This window comes from Olea europaea, chromosome 15 (genome assembly GCF_002742605.1).
Source record: "Olea europaea var. sylvestris chromosome 15, O_europaea_v1, whole genome shotgun sequence".
Lineage (NCBI taxonomy): Eukaryota > Viridiplantae > Streptophyta > Magnoliopsida > Lamiales > Oleaceae > Olea > Olea europaea.
The window spans coordinates 6,130,355-6,152,290 of record NC_036251.1 but is presented as its reverse complement, the minus strand read 5'-3'; positions in this window follow the sequence as shown (position 1 = coordinate 6,152,290).

Here is a 21,936-nt window from a genome sequence, read left to right as displayed (position 1 = left end):
CAACCGAATAATGTAACTTCAATTCCCAGAAATTAATGTAACTCACCCATGTCTTTTAGCACAAACCGGGTGTTTGATTTGTCAATGAAGCATTGCAACAAGTTATGATCATTTCTAGTGATTACTATGTCATCAACATATACTAAAGCAAAAATGGCTTGTTTCTGATTCATATGAAAAAAAATAAAAAAATAAAGGAGTTGCCTGATTTAGATGTTCACGAAATTATTTGTTTCGATTTAAAATCTACCGCAAGTGTACGGTTCGTTAACAAGTAGTAAAATGGACTATGAGTCCAAGTATTGATCCCACAAGGATTGAATTGGTTAAAATCAACGTATTATGATTTTAACCGAAACACGAAAGTAAAATTGATGTATTGTAATTTAGCTAAGAAGATGTAAACTATGATGCAAATACGAATGAAAAATTATATTAAATGCAAAATAACTTGGAAACAATTTATTAGAATTTATGGAATTAATGAATTTACTAACGTACTAGGATCACGAATTCTCAAACAATACCCGTTCAATTTTTAATCGTGCAAATTTGACACGCAGTTCCATAAAAGATGAATAATATTCCTATTTTAATTTAGCAATCTCTCTCGAGCAATGCCAAACCTATCACAATATATGATTCGACTATATTTTTATAACGAATACTAACATACCGAAATGCATTATAAATTCATAAATATCCAATAATTCACACAAGGCATAGATGTATATTTATATCCCCTATCGGATCCTATGATGACTTATACTATATCGAAACTATTTTTTTCTTTCGAATGCATAAAACGGGCCACTACAATCATATAATTATGTGCACAATAATCATATGAAAATAAAAACGTAATAAATCATTCAATTTCGGAACATGCGTTTAAATATATCAAATATCCAAATCAAAAATCAAACATAGTATTACAAGGTTCATCGATCTCCTAGCAATGAAAAATCTAGCCTAACATGCTAAAAAGAAGAAAATATAAAAATAGTTGAAGAAACGTCATCACCCGAATCAAGTTTCAATCGAATCTTCACTTGTTCTCTCTTCGTTTCTCCTTCAAAATCTCTCAAAAACTTGTAAAAATAGCGTCCCTCTCGTTCTGGTCGAGTTTTTGTTTATATAGAACCCTAAAAATATTGTTTCCATAAGAGTTTCGACGGAAAAATGAAACTTGTTTTGGCCCAGAAATGCTCTATGCGACCGCATAGAGCATCTCTATGCGGTCGCATAGAGTAATTTTTTTGTGATATTTTACTTTCGGTTTGCCTCTATTCGACCGCATAGAGGTAGCACTATGCGACTATGGAAGATGTTCATTTTAGTCATTCTACTTGAATCATTCACATCTTAGCATCTTTTCTTCATTTTTTTCCATTCCATCATCCCAAGATATCATCAATTGGCAATTGGCTTAATCAGTTTCTCGATTTGTTCATCAGGTCAACTTTTGGATAATTGCACCTTGGTCCCTGAACTTTCATTTTGCTAATTTTAGTCCTTTTTCGAGTCTTTTCTCTTGAATTTCACCACGTTCATCGTTGTTCCCTACAATTCACAAATGTAGCGAGATTAAGTCACAATGCAATCATTTTGCTCGTTATTCAGTCATGTTTGAGACCTAAATAAGTGTGCAAAAACACACTTATCAAACTCCACAAACTTGAACTATTATTTGTCCTCAAACAAGATAGTGACTTAATTTTGAACAAACTTGACTTAATATCCTGTTGTAGCTCAGGATTGGACTAAGTATTTAACTTTATAAAAATTTATCAGTGCAAACATGACATCAATCTTTACTTGTTAAATGCAAATTGACGTGTGTGTGTGAATTCATACCAACATATCAGGTTCATGATGAATTTAGTCCCGACCCCAAGTGGTTAAATGTATCTTTACTCGCTCGAGAGATACAAAACCCTCCAAACTTATTCTTTTCACTCAATTATCCTGGGGTTGTGTTTTAAGATTAAGAATTTTCATAGCTGTAGTCCTCAACTTCTCGTAGTTTGGATTAGTCTTACTATCACAAGTTTACATATCAACAAGTGAAGGCTCTCCTAAGTTCGATTGCTTTGACACTCAAGATTAAACTATGTTACTTGCCTCGCTTCAGAGGTATAGTCTCTTCAACCAAATGTCCAAGGACTTTTCGTCATGTTATTGTCTCTCTTTTGCTTTTTTTTTTCACCTTTCTCTAATTTCTGATTGATTATCATCTTCTCATTTGCTTTCTATATAACCCATGTAACGAGCTTTAGGTCGGTGATTCTCAAACCAGTTGGCTTTAGGGCACCGGGTTTTAAACCCTTGCAGACTTATTCACTAGAGTTATAAAGGCTCGATCAGATGACTTTTTATTAACCTCTTTCTCTCTTGCTTTCTATATGACCCATGTATCGAGCTTTGGGCCGGTGACTCCCATGCCAGTTGGCTTTAGGGCACCAGATTTTTGAGATATACTTACAGGCTTACTTGCTCAAGTCATAAAGGCATGAAAAGAAGTGTTTTATTCTCACATATTAATTTTATGCCCTTTTTTATTTTTCTAGACATTTTGTTTCCAAAACCAACCCCTAATTTAAGATTTTCACCTACTTTTCATCCCACTGGTCTAGACAATCCACACAATAAAGTTCATGCACGGAACCCCCGCTCATCTCAATGCTTTCCTATAACAGCTCAACTATCACTAAACTATCTTAAGGTAGTTTATGGGTTAATTCAATAGAGGGTTATCATTCTTTTCCTACTTTATACTCAAAATTCAGTCATTCACCTAATATGTCAAGTATGGATAGCGTGCATAGATAATGTCAAGTGTTGCATCAACAAGTATCAGTTAGTCTAATTAGCACTAGATCCAAAGTTTTACAGTTTAAACTAGTCCGATAATATCATCATAGCTAACAAGGTTATCAAACTCACACAAGCATACATGAAGAGAATTAAAATAAACTGAATAAAATGCAAATTTTTTTGTTTGACACTCATCATGCATACATTATGCAATAATGAAAAATAGTGGAAAATAGATAATGATGAACACAGATAGAGATTTAAAATTATGTCATCCTCCCCAAATTTAGTTAATACATTGTCCTCAATGTAAGATTAACAAAAGATTAAAGACATAATTTTAAGGACAAAATGAAGAAAAAAATCAAAATGGGGTAAATAGTACTCCCCTAATCAAAATGGTGGCTGTGACGGAAGGTTGGGTCTGGCATCATCATCTCCAAGAGGGGGAGGAAGGCGGGACGAGATCTCTCTCAACATGGTAGACTGCTGGGTCTGCTCCACCTGACCCTTGTCTCCAAACTCCCTAGATGGTCCAAAGTCTCGTTTACCCGCCACTGTATACCATCCATCCTGCCAACGTACATGCCCAATCGCCCGTCAAAGGTACTCATCTGTCATCATACCGCAAGGGACTCACTGCTGGCAGTGGAAACAAAGTTTCGCGTGGTTGACATATCGGTCTACACCTGCTGGATGGTGGCACTCAATGCTCCAAATGAGTGCTAAAGATGCTGCATGTTTCGGTTATGTCCAGTCATAGTGGCAAACATTTGCCTCAATAACTGGGTATCCATGTCAGCCGGTGGTGGCGGAGCTTGTGGCATTTTCAAGTCCTCAGCTGCTTGCCCTTCTTTAGCATGTTGCTGTCGACGGTGCTCATTTTCCAACTTCTGTTAATATTTAATTTTAGCTCGGTCCTAGGCCTCGAGTGTGAGGCACTTGATATATGGACTTGGTTTCTCCGGTGCCTCCCCAGGCTGAACTTGTAGGCCTGTAGCTCTACAAACCCCACTTATCAAGCTCGAGAAAATCAGGGAGGTGTGCCTGTCTCCCCATGCACCTGTAATGTGTATCTGGTTGTAAATGTAAGTGGTCAAGTCAATCTTGTTGCCCCAATCTAAGTGATAGATGAACCCCGCCTTCTGATTTTTAAATGTCGTCCTATGGGAGATGGGCTCGATGTTGTAGCATATGAACAATCATAGGATGGCTATAGAAGGGGTGAGGTCGATCTGATTAGGGAGAGGCCAAGCATTTTCACGTCCCAATAAAACTTCTGCAATCTCAATCTAGTTGAAATCATGCAAGACTGGGACTACATTAGTCCAGGTGAGCTGATAGTAGTCATGAATTACTTCAGGTGAAAACATAATCCATTTGCCCTGAACCTATGTTTGATGCAAATGATCGGATCTAGGTGTGTCTATTTCGGTATTGAAGTTGGCATAGAACTCCCTCACCAAATTTTCATAGACTGGGTGTGGTCTTTCAATCACTTTCTCCCAACCAGAGTTTTGGATTAAATAAACTAATTCAAAATCTGAGAAATCATCCAACTGAACTGGTCTTTCGGGAAGGAGTGCCCACTCATGGATAGCATTGTCGTAACGGGCTACTTTGTCTGAAGATAGAAACCACCTAACACCTCTTTCGGGCTCCCTAGTCCGGGTTGTACCAGATGTGGAACCAACTTTCTATTTTCCTTTTGATGTTCTTTTTGGAGGCATCCTGCAAAGGTATATAAATAATATTCATTAAACTTCATTTTGAAAAACGAGAGGGGGAATGAGATTAGCAAGACAATTATGTCACAAATACCTCCAACTTGCCTCAACATGCATATAGAACTCCTTGGTGTGCACTCATCAAAACATGACATTCAAGGTAGTGTAAATAGTGTGCCAAGATGAAAAACTGGAAAATTAGGCCGAAACATGCACCTTTGAAAAATTGGACCCATGATCGAGTGCACATGTTCGGCCCCGGACATCATCGAAAAATATCAAAATTTTCTAGGGCAATCTCCGGGCATATGAAAATATTCAATGAGATCTACCATATACTCAAATTTCAAAGCAAATGGACTTCGTTTGCTGTGTCATATAATGGTGTAAAATAGGGGACGTAGGGTGCCGTGACATGCCGTGACCTAGCCATGTGCCTACATGTTGCAAAATGGATGTGATGTTTTACATGTGTTTATGAATGTGGTAATATGTAAATTGCAAGAAAACATACTCAAGAACGTATAAGGAAGGTAAAATAACAATTTACACACAAATGGAGCTCAAAACATCCAAATTGTGTCAAGTGACTCGTGATTAAGTGCGCACTTTCACCCCGGGCATCATCGAGAAAACTCGAATTTTTCCCGAACAACCTCTGAGCATATGAAAGTATGTAGTGTGGAGTGACACATATTCAAATTTCATGCCCATTGGATGTCGTACAGGTATTTAACGCAAGGACGAAGTTGGTGCTGTGAAGTGACGTGAACCTAACACGTGTGCCTACATGTGTGTGGTTGGTGAGTGAGTGTTTCAAGCTCTATTTCTATGGCATTTTGATCACCACGTGTATGGGAATGTGTAAATTCAGATTGTCTAATGCGAGAATGCACAAAATGCACCACAACCTTCACTTAAGCAATTTATCGAACACGTAGCATGCATTCCTTATAAACCCTACAAAATACCAATTTGATAATGTCCCACCAATTCACAACACAATCCAAGTTCAAAATATACAAATCCATCGACTACCTATTGCCCATTCTCCACAATCAAGCTCAAAAGTTCTTGGTTCATCACGAACCAAATTAAAGAAAGAAATCATAGAGGAAAAACGAAAAAGAACATACCTTGAATTCGTAATGGGTGTGTGGAGTATCGATTTATGGTGTCAATGGGGGAAGGAGTTCAGTGAAATATGGGTGTGATTCGTGTGGGAGTGTGTTGTGTGAAGTGGGGAGAGTGAGAGGCGAAGAGGAGGAAACGAGGGAGAGTGGCTCAATCATGGTTTAAAACCATGACCGAGGTCCTACTATGCGGCCGCATAGTACTAAACTATGCAGTCGCATAGTATTAAAACTTCCCCCAATTTTGTGCTCGGATAGTGTCTATGCGATCGCATAGACCAATTTTTTTTTAAAAAAAACAAAACATACTGGAATACTAAAAATTTATATTTCCCTCTTTGAACTCTCTGGCACACATTTCCCCTTTAAATTTTAGAAAACTTCCTTTTGTCTAGAAATACGTGAATGTTACTCCCAATCACCCAAAATCATTTCAAACTCACCAACCATGTGTGTAATGCCTAGGAAATTATGGGGACGATAATTGGATCCTATAACATGCATGTATGAACGATGACCTAAAAAAACTTCCTGAAAATAGAGAGAGGCATCAAATTAATACTTGCACCTAAATCACACAAAACTTTATCATAATGACAATTTCCAATAGTGCAAGTTACAGTAAAACTCTTTGGATCATTTAGTTTTGGAGGCAGCTTTTTCTGGATTCTGGCACTGCATTCCTCAGTTAGCATCACTGTTTCGTTTTCTTCTATCTTTTGCTTGTTAGATAGAATGTCATTTAGAAATTTTGCATAACTCGACATCTGAACAAGTGTATCAGCAAATGGGATGTTGATGTGTAATTTCTTGAAGACTTCAAGAAATTTACTATATTGCTGATCCAATTTGTACTTTTTCAACCTCTGCGAAAATGGAATAGGCGACTCATGAGGGTTGATAGGATTGGTAACTGTACCCCGTGATGTATTGGAATTCTTCTTGACAACATCCCCTGTTGTTCGTTCAGTCTGTTTCACAATCTCGTCATTTGAGGTTGGTGCTGATTCCTTGCTAGCTACCGATCTTTTTACATGTATCTTCGGTAGTTGTACTCCACTTTTGGTTGTTATAGCCTTTGCGTGCTCCTTAGGGTTGATTTCAGTGTTGCTGGGTAGGTTTCCTGGTGCTCTACCTGTCATGGAGATTGTCATCTATCCCATTTGTATCTCCAAATTTTTTGATTGCTGCACTTTGGTCTTGAAGAGTTACATCTGCCTTTCACATAAACTGGTTGTTGACTTCCATTTACTGATTAGTTGTTGCCGTGAACTTCTCAAACATCTCTTTCAACGGTGGCTTTTTATCCTGCTGCTAAAATTGACCTTATGGTCTGTTTTGATTCTGATTACTCCACGAGAAGTTTGGGTATTTTCTCCAACCCTAATTGAAGGTTTCCGAATGTGGGTTGTTCTGTTGGCATTGACCCCATTGTACAAAATCTGCATGTTCGACCCCCTGTGTGAGAACTGGACAATTGACAATATTGTGGTCTGCCCCACATTCTTCACAGCTTAGCTTCTTGACTTGTTTTGCAGTGGCGGTTTGTGAAATGCTCTCAACCTTATGGAACAAGGAGTCTATTTTTGCGGACAATGCAGAGTAAGTATCTACTTTATAAACCCCCAGCGTTCTCTTCTGAACCACTCGATCTGTAGACCACATGGCTGAAGTTGTAGCCATTCTCTCAAACAGTTCCCATGCTTCGTCAATTGTTCTTGTGGAGATAGACCCGTCGGATGATGAGTCCACCATACTCTTAAAGGATGGAAGTAGTCCAGTGTAGAAAAATTAGATCTGTCTTCTTATCAAAGCCATGTTGAGGACACTTCCTTAACATATTTTTGAAATGATTCCATGCCTCTTCAAATGATTCGGATTCGCCTTGGTTGAATATAGAGATGTCATGCCGCATTTTGGCTACCTTAGCTAGTGAGAAGAACTTGGTGCAGAATTTGTGGGCTAGCTCGTTTCAAGTGGTGATGCTTGCGACGGGAAGTGAATTCAGCCATTCAAGTGCTTTATCCCGCAAAGTGTGTGGAAACAAATGCAGTCTTATAGCATCGTCTGAGATACCCTGTACCTGAAGTGTTGGTACATGTCCAGAAATCGGATATGTGTATACGTGGGTTCTCACTAGCCATCCCGTGGTATTGATGCCCATTCTGAAACAGTTGAATCACATTTGTTTTCAGCTGAAAGTTCAGTTCCCCAAATGGAGGATACATAATGCTAAATTAACTTTGGACCACCAACGGTGCCATAAAGTCCCCAAGTACCGTATTCCTGTCATCTTCAATCGCCACGCCTTCGTTGAGGGAAATTACCGGTCGATTTTGTTCGTTAGCCATCGTTGTGTTGCTCTTGCCTCTCTTTGCCTGTGACGAAATGTGCGTTTGATCTCTGGATCTACGGGAACGAAGTATCGATTAGGTGCTCCTTGCATACAAGCCCTGAGATAGCAAAATTAACACAAAATTAAATTAAAGTAAATAATAAACAAAACCTAGTAAGCTAACTACTACTAATCTAGATAAGTCCGAATTAGTGTCACAATGGGTAAAATTAAACTAAATTTAAATCCCCGGCAACGGCGCCAAAAACTTGTTCACGAAATTATTTGTTTCGATTTAAAATTCATCACAAGTGTACGGTTCGTTAACAAGTAGTAAAATGGACTATGAGTCCAAGTATCGATCACACAAGGATTGAATTAGTTCAAATCAACCTATTATGACCTTAATCGAAACACGAAAGTAAAATTGATATATTGTAATTTAGCTAAGAAGATGTAAACTATGATGCAATTACGAATGAAAAATTATATTAAATGCAAAATAACTTGGTCATAATTTATTAGAATTTATGGAATTAATGAATTTACTAACGCATTAGGATCACGAATCCCCAAGCAATACCCGTTCAATTTTTAATCGTGCAAATTTGACACGCAGTTCCACAAAAGATGAATCAATATTCCTATTTTAATTTAGCAATCTCTCTCGAGCAATGCCAAACTTATCCCAATATATGATTCGACTATATTTCTATGACGAATACTAATATACCAAAATGCATTATAAATTCATGAATATCCAATAATTCACACAAGGCATAGAGGTATATTTTTATCCCCTATCGAACCCTATGATGATTTATACTATGTCGAACCTATTTTCCTTCTTTCGAATGCATAAAACAAACCACTACAATCATATAATTAAGTGCACAATAATCATATGGAAATAAAAACGTAATAAATCATTCAATTCCGGAACATGCGTTTAAATATGTCAAATATCCAAATCAAAAATCAAACATAGTATTACAGGGTTCATTGATCTCCTAGCAATGAAAAATCTAGCCTAACATGTTAAAAAGAAGAAAATATAAAAATAGTTGAAGAAACATCATCACCCGAATCAAGCTTCAATCGAATCTTCACTTGGTGCGATATTTTCCTTTTATTCTCTCTTCGTTTCTCCTTCAAAATCTCTCAAAAACTTGTAAAAATGGGATCCCTCTCGTTCTGGTCTAGTTTTTATTTATATAGGACCCTAAAAATATTGTTTTTATAAGAGTTTCGACGGAAAAAGGAAACTTGTTTTGGCCCAGAAATGCTCTATGCGACCGCATAGAGCATCTCTATGCGGTCGCATAGAGCAATTTTTTTGTGACATTTTACTTTCCGTTTGCCTCTATGTGACCGCATAGAGGGTAGCACTATGCGGTTGCTATCAACTATGGAAGATGTTCATTTTGGTCATTCTACTTGAATCCTTCACTTCTTGGCATCTTTTCTTCATTCTTTCCATTCCATCATCCCAAGATATCATCAATTGGCAATTGGCTTAATCAATTTCTCGATTTGTTCATCGGGTCAACTTTTGGATAATTGCACCTTGGTCCCTGAACTTTCATTTTGTGTCATTTTAGTCCTTTTTCACTTTTTTCTCCTGAATTTCACCATGTTCACAATTCACAAATGTAACAATATTAAGTCACAATTCAATCATTTTGCTCCTTATTCAGTTATGTTTGTGACCTAAGTAAGTATGCAAAAACACACTTATCATTAGACTTCATAAACTTCCATTCTAGAAGTGTTTTCTTTAGTTTCTCATACCATGCTCTAGGTACTTGTTTGAGCCTATAAAGAGTTTTCTCAAGTATATACAGAAACGTGGGATTTGCCTTGTCAACAAAGCCTTCTGGTTGGCTCATGTATATTTCTTCTTCTAACTTCCCATTTAGAAAAGTATTATTTATGTCAACTTATCTAATACTCCATCCTTTTCAAATTGCCAATGCAAGTATTATTGTTAAACTAAAAGCTTTGATTACTGGGCTAAAAGTCTCATAAATATCAACACTTGGGGTTTGCAATAATCCTCTTTCCAAAAGTCTGGCTTTGTACTTCATTACCTTCCGTTCAATGTCTTTTTTGGTTCTAAGTACCCATTTGTTTCTTATCACCTTTTGATTAGCTAGTGGTGGTACTAGTTTCCAAGTCCCATTTCTCATTAATACCTTGTATTCATCCTCCATTGCTCCTCTCCAATTTTTACTTAACAAAGCTTCAGATACATTGTTGTGTTCTTCTTTGTTCAGTTGATATTCTTTACATTGAGTAGAGTAGACTTTTGGCTTGAAGATACCAACTTTACCTCTGGTATTCATAGGATGTTCTACGATTTGTTTACCCAATTCTACCATTCTCAAATCATCATCTGCCTCACCATTTTCCATTTTATCTCGATGTTCACTAGGAGCCTGCTCATCACATATTTCTAAACCTCCATTTTCATTAACTTATGGTACCATATCATCAGATTTTTCTAACTGATTAGTGTTGTAAGTTGTTGCTGCAGAGGTTGGTCCAAGATGAGCTGCATCAGTTGAGTATATTGTGTTGTTGTTCAAGGAAGTATGAAAGGCAGATACTAAATTATGGTTTCAGACTTTTGAGAATTTTCAGTTTTGTTGAGAAAGCCAGATTTGAATGGAAATTCCTTTTCATTGAAGACTACATGTCTAGATAGGTAGATTCTACCTGTTGGACCGAGAAACTTGTACCTTTTATGTGAGTTACTAAATCCAAGAAATACACATTTTACGAAATGAAAACTGAATTTGTGTTTTTGGTATGGTCTAAGGCAGGAAAAACATGCACATCCAAAATTTTTTAGGAAATTATAGTCAACTTGCTCATTGTATAGCACTTAACAAGGTGATTTCATTTTGAGAACTAGTGTTGGCAATCTGTTAATTAAATAAGTAGTAGTTTGAAAAGACTCCCACCAATAGTGTAAAGGCATACTAGCCTGGGCAAGAAGTGTCCGTCCAATTTATGTTATATGTTTGTGTTTTCTTTCTACTTTACCATTTTGGGCTAAGGTGTGATGATATAAAAGTCTCATGTCAACACCAGATTGGAGAGCTATGTCAGTAAATGCTCTAAACTCACCTCCCCAATCTGATTGAAGTGCCTTTATATTCCTGTCAAGCTTATTTTCGAATAAGTTTTTGAATTTGGTGAACACACTTAGGGCATCTGATTTGTTTCTCATAGGCTATACCCAGGTATACCTATTGTAGTCATCAATGAAAAGGATATAGTATTTAAAACCACTTACAGAATTTAGGGGTGTGGGACCCAGACATCTATATGTATTAAGTCCAATGGAGCTAAGGCACATGAGGTAGACAATTTAAATGGCAGAGAATGTGATTTGCCAAACTGGCAAACATCACATAAATTATCAATCTCATTGTCATGAAATATTGTATTACAATACTTGAGCACTTGTGACATCACATGATTGGTAGGATGTCCAAGTCTCATATGCCACAATTTAAAACTAGACTCATACTCTTTGGAACTTTTGGGAACATCAGACACTTTAGATGTAGCTACAAAAGCTGAAAAACTTGACTTATTTGGATAGATTGACATTTGGTAGGAAGGCCTTTTTTGCTTGATCATTTTGGTGCTCAATCTGATACATTCCATCCTTAAGCTTTCATCGCAGCAATATTTCCTGGGTTTGTTTGTCCTTGACAACACAAGAACCAGAGTAAAATTCCATATAAACACTATTATCAGAAGTTAACTGTGAAACGCTAACCAGATTTTTCTTAATTGATGGCACCAGCAATGTGTTACTAGGAATTAATGGCTTGTCATTTAATGTTTTCTAGTGTTTGGTGCCAATATGTGAGATGAGAAGTTCATTTCCATTACCAACATAAGACTTTCCTTACCACCATACTCACGTGCTTCAGTTAGATTTTCTTTCTCAGCAATAACATGATTATTTGCTCTTGAATCAGCATAAAAGGTTTGATCCATAATAGTGCTTGGTAAAGCCACAAAGGCAGCTGGTCCTAAGAGATTGTTCTGATATTAGCGGTCAAGTTTGGTACCCATGGACCTTTCATCATAGCAATTGAAGTATCTTTCTGTTGAACAATTACTCATTCCACAGATTTGACAATGGCCTTTTTCTCCAGTTTGCCTACCTCCTCTGTCTCTGCTTCTTACCCAGTAGTTGCTATTTCTATCACCAAAGTTAGATCTACCTTCTCTACTTGTGTTCGACTTGTGCACAAAGTTTGCTAAGATTTAGCTCAAATTTACTGAGGCCATGCTGAGACTTAGCTCAAATTTACTGAGGCCATGTTGTTTTTCACAGCATTAAGATGTTCAATCTTGCTTTCATAGGTCATAAGTACAAATTGCAACTCATGCCAAGAGATGGACTCTCTACTGTTGATTTGAATCACAATAGGAGTGTCCATGTATAGCTATCAAATTGTTGATTCTGACGTGTGCTCAATTGATTTATATTTCAACACCAAAGATATCCAAACCCCACCAAATCGATCTCAAGAAATCATCGTCCATTTTTAGATCGGACTTCTTGATACTACATTCTCCTCTTTTCTCCACAATTTAGGTTCGAAAATCCATTTTACAATCTCCAATATAGACATTTTGAGAATTATTTTGCATCTATATAAATCCTAACAAAATTTTGAAACCATCGCCATCCTGTAATAGAAATATTTTATTTGAGATATCAATCATTCTATGAAAATTGTGATTTTAGACGTATTTCTTATATAATCTATGAAACCATCATCATCTTGTAATAGAAATATTTCTTATATTATGTATACAGTATTGAACATGATTCAATGTGTGTTACTTTGATCTAGTTGCAAATTCAAGCATGTAATGATACAAAAATAAAAATAAAAAATTCCACAAAGTTGAGACATCAATCACTACTCTGACGATTGTGATTTTGGAAGTTCATATGTAAGTTCCGAAGAACTTTTCATGGAGGATTATAAAGGTTGAACCCCAACCTTGAGGGCTCCCACTGTCCTGCCCCTAGAGTTTTGTGAGGGAGGTAAATCGCGGGATGTGCCCAACAGGCCAAGGAACAAGAGCTGTATGTACACTGCGCCTACAAGGAGTCCAATTTCATGTCTCAGGAATCGAACTCCCACACTGCGGCTGCCAGCAAGGCGTATGATAACCTCACTCTTGTCATTTGCACCACTAGGCTATGCCCCAGGGGGCGAGGAGGATTATATTTCTTGGAAGAGGTACAAGATCACATAATTTTATATAACTGGCTAATAATTAATAATATAGATTTCGTATTTCCAGAATATCCATTCATCATCAACATAAAGCTAAATTTTTCTTTTGTTTAGGAAGCCAACCTCGAAAAGATAAAACATCTTTGTAAACTAAAATTGACTGATGAGGAATTCAACAACATCAATTAAAACAAGTCATTGGAAAAGATTACATAAACAAAGACAAACACAATGTAGGGATTTGAAGTTTGAAGAAATTACCTATGCTTATTGGATACTAATTTTCTCAAATAATTTCAGTATGAGAAATGGGTAGAGAGAATCACCAATATAGATGTAACACAAGATGAAAATCTACAGGTATCAATTTTATCACAGACACAAAGTTGAATTTGTCAATTTCACCATTGTTGCTTTTACCATATCATCAATTTCTCGATTTGAATTTGAATTCAAATTCCCACATATTCAGCCTTCTCAATTTAATTCCACAGAACCAATATTTCTATTTATCACAATTCTCTGTCAAAATGTTTCTATTCAATTCTCAAGATCTTTCGACAGAACCACCACTTTAAAATTTTAAATGCCAGTTAATAACTGATAACATGTCTAGTATGGGCTCAGACCAAATGCACTTTAACAAAGAAGATTGCAATCCAACAAGACTAAGTTGCATATATTTTAATGTGGAAATTACACAAAACCATATTTTAACTATCCAAAATTCCTAAATTAGATGGGAAGTTTGACATTTCAAAACTCAGATTTTTTTTAAATTATTTAAATAAACTAATTACCTAAATAAAAAAACCCTACCCACAACCCAAACGCAACCCCCATATATTCCCTCTCCTTCGCTCATCTCTCTCTATCCTTCACTCTCCGACGACGACAACCGCATCTCATCCCTCTCCGTCGCTCATCTCTCCCTATCCCTCACCTCTCAACCTGAGAGCGTCGCCGCCAAACTGAAGCTACTCAAAGCCACCGGACTGAAGGTGCTGTTATCCATCGTCGCTATCAATCACTGTGAACGGCGAACCCATCACTTACAACGCTTAAGTTTGTTGCATACACAGACGATCAAAAATTCGACTGTGTGCAGCGATGAGCCTAGATGGAGGCGATGAAGATAGATTTATGGTTTGTGGCCTTTTTTTGTGATGGGTTTGTGGTGGTTCTTGTGGTATTTTTGTGGTTTTGTGGTGGTAAGGGTGGTGGTCACATGTGGTGCATAAGAGACGATGGTTTTTGGAGTTTAGTGTGTGATGGTGGTGCCTCAGTTCCACTGCTTATTGGTCACTGATGCGACACTCGTTGCGATGGTGTTGGTTTTACTGTTGGTGTTGTAGTGGTGGTTATATCGACGGTGGTGGTCGTGGTGATGGTGATGGTGGACGGCGTCGCTGGTGGTTGTTGGTAGTAATGCGGTGCTTTGGAGTGGTGGGATGAGGCTTGGATGCTATTGGTGTTGTAGTGGTGGTGATGTGGACGGCGGTGGCTGTAGGCAACGTTGTTGGTGGTGGGTGTGGGTGTATGTGACCATTTTATTGGGAGACTGAAAGTTGTGATCAACAAATTGGTTAATTTGAGACCAATGTGGTGGTGGTTTTGGCGGTGACAATGGTAGTGGTGCTGTTGGAGGCAGCATTGAAGTGGTGGTTGTAAGTGTTGGTGATGGTCATAGATTATTTGGTTGATTGTGACCAGAATTGGTTAATCTGTAACCAATAAACTGTATGTGACCAATGACAAAAATAAATTATGACCAATAAATAATGTGTTACCTAAAAAATTAATAATTTGTAACTGTCTAATAGGTTGTGATATATAATATTTGTGATCTGTGACCCATAAATTTTTTTATTCGTGACCGAAAAATAATGTGGCCTATAAAATTTTCGATTTGTGATCGAAAAATAAGTTGTTATCAATTATTTGATAAGTTGTGACTAAAAATTAATCTGTCACTAATTAATTTTTTGATTTATGACTAATGAACAAATTGTGACATACAAACTTTTTGAATTGTGATCGTAAAATAATTTGTGACATAAAATTTCTGATTTGTGACCAAAGAATAATAAGTGACTAATTAAATTATTAATTTGTGACCACATTTTATAGATATGTGACCTGAATATATTTAATTAATAAATTAATTAATTAATTAATTAAATCATAAATATATTTTAATAAAAATTTAATTTTTGAAATTTGAAACTTGTTTTCTTAATTTTAAAATATGTCATACTTAATCTCTTACTTAGGAAATTTTCCCTATTTTAATTTATCTTCGCTAATTTTCCTTCATTTAGCATATTATTGAATTGTTGGATATTTAACAGAGTTAAAGATTGTAAACGAATAACAGATAACCGTTAATTGAGATGTGTTATCAGTACCTCAATAAACACAACACACATATGGGTTCTCGATTTTCGAGCTAGTTCACTTCTTAATTTGAAAAATAATTTCAAATTTGATTGGCTTAATAAAAATTTCGTGAATGTAAAATTTAAATGGATAAAACTTCAAATATAAAGATCAACTAGTAATATATATTTTATCTATTTAAAAATAAGTTGAAAGAACTAGATTCAAGCTCGCAAACATGACTCCATTTACAAGAAAAAAATAAAATAGAAGAAAGAAAAATATCTAGATCCAATCATAACGTTCCCTTGTAGTACACACCAAGTGGGAACCAAAATTAGAATATCCTACTTATACATAATGTAGTGTACATCACTTTTACATGGAGAGAGGTCCACTTCTATTGCTCATTCCATGTGAAGAGATGAACACCTTAATGTACATATAATATCACCTCGAAAATTATATAGTAAAACCATGAGCTTACAAGACACTTCACCCTTGTCTGTAACCACATACAATGTCACTATGCACTTTCTCTGTGTACAGCAACTCCATCAATTCAATCAATTAATCCCAATTGAATTTTGCTATTTGTACACGAAATGATTGACACGTCTGTGTATTCTCCCCTCACATGAGAGAGGCCCATTCCTAATAAAAAATGTGCGGACTCCCCCTCTTGTAAAGAGTGTGTATACAGGTGTTGCGTACGTATAGCACAACCCACGGCTAAAAATCAAAACAACGGGGAAAATTCTTAGTCTGACGTCATGCATCACTTGTCACGTGCAGAGGCAAAGCTTCAATCCTCAATATAGCCAATAAATGATTAACACGTTCTGTGATCCACATTGATGTCAGGTGGGCTGCTCCAATATGCATATAGGTGGTTAGATTACCGCCATAATTTTATCTAATACATCAGCTAAATTTTTCAATTTTTATTCGTTGTAGGAATTATTTTCTTAATTTTTTCGTTGAATTCTTATCTTTAACTTTCTATTAATTAGTATGTCTCATCCTTGGTGATAATTTATATTAAAATATTTTATTTTTCATGATTTGAAACGAGGGGGAAATTTTTTTTCGCACTTTTTATTTTTTTAAAATATGATAAAAAAATAAGTTGCTTTATGCTCGTTCAACAAACTTTTGAACATAAAATTGTTATCAAATATAAAATGTGTAAATTAATAAAAAGTCTGAAGATAAGAATGACATAAAAAACGCTAGTGATATAATGAACAAAGATTAAGAACCTTAAGTGCAATTAAAATGTAGTGCAAGAAATAAAAATTGTGGTGTGAATGTAATTACCCTATGTATAGATTCTAAAAAGAATAAAATTGGGTTTTACAAAAAAATAAAGGGAAAATTTGTATATTACTTCTAACCTGTTGTTATATTAGGAAAGAGTTCTTGATGTTTAGTTCTCGTTTGAACTTCATTTTTTAAAAATTTATTTGCTTGCAAACTCATTTTAATCATATATTTTATAGGATTCATAATTTTTATAAATTTTCAACCATATATTTTATTAATTGTTAGTGCTCTTACTAGGATGACAATGGGCCGAGTCGAGCATGCTTGACCCTTTAATCCACAAGCTCGAGCTAAGCTCGTTGCTCGGGGGTGAGCTCGGCTCGGCCCACTAGCTCGTGGGTCAAGCCGAGCCCATAAGCCACACTTGAATTTGTGATTTTTAAATTTTTTTTTTTTTTTTTTTTTTTTGTAAATTTGCACATTTTTTAAGAGCCCACGAGCTGTACTTTGGGTGTGCCCATGAGGTGGGATTGAGCCCCTTGCTCTGCTCAGCTCGAGCTCGTCAAATAGCTGCCCACAAACCGAGTTTCAACAAGGCGACGAGCCGTTTCGTCCGTTTGACATCCTTAGCTCTTACTAAATTTGTCACATGACCCTCATAAGATCTCATACCATTTCAAATTTATGGGTACCAGAATCCATGGTATTAGCAAATTGACTCTTAATTCTTTAAAAGGAAGCAAATAGTTGTAAAATCATTGTCCAATTACAAAAATTGTTCACACTTTCGTTGAATTGCAATGTGACCCTATCAAAACTTTTTCGCTTTGACCTTTTAAACTTCAAAGTCTGCGTTAAAAGCTTCATAAAGTTTGTCATATTTAGGACCATAGGACAATTTATAAATTTAACATGGATACAGATTTTATTCATAAGTAGGGACTGATTTTTAAATAATAATGAAAATTTGGAGATTAATTTGATATTTCTGAAGTTTGAGGACTAACATACTACTAAAGCAATTATTTTGGATGGCAATATTGCAATTATTTCTTCTAGAAGGTCGGTTCACCAAATACAATGAGGCCCACATGTGCGGAATCATTCTAGTGGCGTGATAATAAAAGGCCGATATGGGGTCCGCTTTTGAGGTTCGTGTTGAATCCCGTCTTTGGTGGCAAAATTAGTGTCCATTTGTTCACTACAATCACAAATAATGCACTTTTCCATTTGTTCTCGTATCATACATGTGACGATTAATGATTTGATATATAAAATAATAAAAAAATGATCACATTAATACATCAGATCACAAATCGTCACGTACAATGTCACGTAGAGCGATTATTGTAATGAGTGACTATCTCAATAAGTGATTATTAATAACATTACTCTTACAACCACAACTTGCATTTAGTCAATTAAGCCCATATTTGAGATCCAATAGGTAAAAGTTTAGTTTTTTATAAAATTATTTTTGACCACACATTTTTTAATAAACGTAAACTCAAAATTTTTTACTATTGTTTAAATATACATTATTCAAAAAATCATTATTACAAAATCTATTATGCCAAAAAATGGAGCTCAAACAAACCTTAAATTTTATATTTTTCCACTAATTTAGTTTGAACACAATTTGAATCTCTACTATGAATGAGGATTAATTTTTCGACCAACTTTTGTATTAGAAACTTGTGTTGTTTTTGATAAAACGTGAAGGAAGAATGAATTTTGTGTATATTCCATCGAATCACTAGTACATGTATTGAAAATTGGGTGTGTTTGTCACCCATTATTTGGGAAGAATATATTATGGAATAGTGATCGATGTTGAAATGTGTGGTTAAAAAATACGGAAATTTTTTTTACTTGTAATATTACTTTAATGAAAAATGTGTGTTTGAAAATGAGTATTATAGAAAAAATAATGGGAAATAATGTGAGAAAATGGATGACAAACAAGGGCATAATTATTATGTAGCAAATATCAATATCGAAAATATGGAAATGAAATATTGCAAAATATCTCTTGAATCATAACATTCTCCTCAAACTCAAGAGGAAGCAGTAGAGACAACCTGGAGTCGCAAGTATGATCTCAAAAATGTTCGGTAGAAAGAGCTCTAATGAAGATATCTACTGATTGGTCAAAATTAAAATGAAAATAAATTTAACTATAAGAATGTTTTGACAGACAAAATGATAATTTGTCTCACTATGTTTCGTGCTTAAAATACATAATTAAGAGTAAGTTGAATGGCAATACAACCCTGCTCCTTATCCCTCCCCCGTCCCCGGTTTTCAATCCTATCCTCAAGCTGGGACAGGGGGCTTTATTCATACATTTATAACAATAATAAAGAGTGGTAGCACTGTCATTTATGCGTGTGAACAGCACATTGAAAATTAAGCCCTTGTTTGAGCTCCATTTGATAAGGTTTTAGAGAAAAAATGTATTTTAAAATAATGATTTTTCGAAGAATGTGTGGTTAAGAAAAAATGAAAGATTTTGGATTTTATGTGTAATATTATTTTATTGGAGAATGTATTATTGAAAAAAAGAAAGACAAAAATGTATTAAAATGAAAATGTAGTCCAAATAATGTTTATGATGCGACTTCAAGTCAAGGTAGTTGTGGAGTATCTGGTAATATACTTTCTGTTCTTTCTCAAATTGAATAAGTTAGTTTGTTATCAATTTTCTACTCTATATGATGTAAACATTGTGCCCAATTTTATTTAGGTATTGGAGCTGTTTGATAATAAAGATGCACAAATTTAGCACATCTCTTGAGAGAATCTGGGAGGTGTTGGTTCCTCATATAAGCCAAAATTATTTGTTGTTTTTGCTATTCGTAATGGTTAATTCTTGAGCTCCTATCATTTTTTATATCAGAGCCCAGGATGGATCTTCAAGAAGATTGACAAAACTTGAAGAAATTGTAGCCTCTCCAGTTGTGCATCAAAAAGAGGTATCGAAATAATTGCAGCTCCTCTTACTAACATGCTCAAAGAGGATTCTTTTAGGTGGATTGCTTAATCAGAATATGCATTTGAGAAACTGAAAATCGCCATGACACAAACTCCAGTGCTATCTCTTTCGGATTTTTCAACCTTTCATAATTGAAGGTTGGGGAACAACATACAATTTTTAAAGATATACCATCAGTAGGAGAAATTTTCGAACATCATCCTCAATCAGTAATTAACTCTAGAGTCGGGAAGGAAAAATCTGAAGTGTTAGTTGTATGGCAAGGACTATTGCCAGCAGAAGCAACTTGGGAGGATCCTCAAGTTATCCAAGAACATTTTCCAGAACTCACTCTTGAGGACAAGGGTGTTGCTTGAGGAGGGATTTGATACGACTTCAAGTCAAGGCAATTGTGGAGTATCTATGAAAATATTTTATGTTCTTTCTCAAATTGAATAAGTTGATCGGTTAGTTTGTTATCAATTTCCTACTTTATTGGATGTAAAAACAGTACCCAGTTCTATTTAAGTGTTGAAACCGTTTGATAATAAAGCAATCACAAATTTAACATATCTCTATTTGTTGTTTTTGCTATTCCTCATAAGGCTGGTCCTTCTTATTAAACAGCTCCTTATCATCGAGTCAGAAGTGGCCCCGGGTTTGATTAGTTTAGCATATCTTTTAGTTAGAGTGAGTAGGCCCTAAGAGGACACGTGTCCTATTGGGTAAGAGCGAATAGGAAAATGTTTGAAAACAAGGAGTAGACAAGAAAGGGTGGAGAAATGACGTGGCGAGGATAGAGAGTGTGCTTTTCCGCGTCAGAAAGCGTTGGCGAAAACTTCAAAATGCATCAAAGTCGTTGAATCTGTGGGGTGATTACTTTAAGGGATTTGAAAATGTCTTGAAATGCTTTTTAAATTCAATTATGCTACAATTATAGTTTCTTGACAATTGATTTTAATAATATTAAAAATAATTAAATAAAAGATTGAAAAGTTCTGAATATTTTGAAATGTATAATTAAAATTAATTTTAATTTTGAATTAAATTTTAATTAATTTTTTAGCTTGACGAACATAAACTAAATAGATTTATACTTTGAGTTTCACCAATCGATTCGATGCGTAACAATGTAAAAACCTTATTTTTAATGTTTGGTATTTTTACCTCAAAAGGTGAAAAGGATAGACTAAGTATGTTAGTTTCTTACAAAATATCATCTACCATACATGTGAAAACTGAAAAGGGTGATTATATTAGTAGCACAAATTTTATTTGTTACGTCATATTTTAACTGCAGTTAAATTCTTTGATCTTTGCTCGAAATTAGTCAATTTTTTTTATCTTCAACCATCCATTAATTAGTACATCTCGTCCCGATGATGATTTATGTTAAAATATTTTTTTTTCCATACTTTGAAATGAGGGGAAAATATTTTTGTAAATTTATTTATTTTTTTAAACAAATATGATGAGAAAATAAGTTGTTATTGAAAATTTCAACAAATTTTTTGAATATAAATTATTATTAAATACAAAATATGTTAACTAATAAAAAGTTTGAATGTAAGAATGCTATGAAATATCAATAGGAACATATATATTATAACGAATAAAGATTAAGAAGAATTATTATAATTAAAATTTGATGCAAGAAATAACAATAGTAATGTGAATATAATGAACCTATGTGTAATTAAAGTTAGACGTCATTTCGATACACGTTTAATTGTTTGATGGGCTTCAGTTAAGGTCTAACTCTACTATTGTATCATGGACCATTCATTACATGGTACAAATGTCGTGAAAGTCAACTACGACTTTTTTTCCCACTCATAGTCATTCAACTCGAGCCGCACCAACTTTTTTCCATTGTAACTTCAAATTCATTCAGTTCTCGTTTGTTTTTCATTTTTTGAAGAATGAGGATGAAAAATATAGTCATTACGGACCATATATAAGAAATATAAATTCAAATTTGGAGGCTTGATGTGATGGATAACGGTCATATTTTTCATTCTAATGA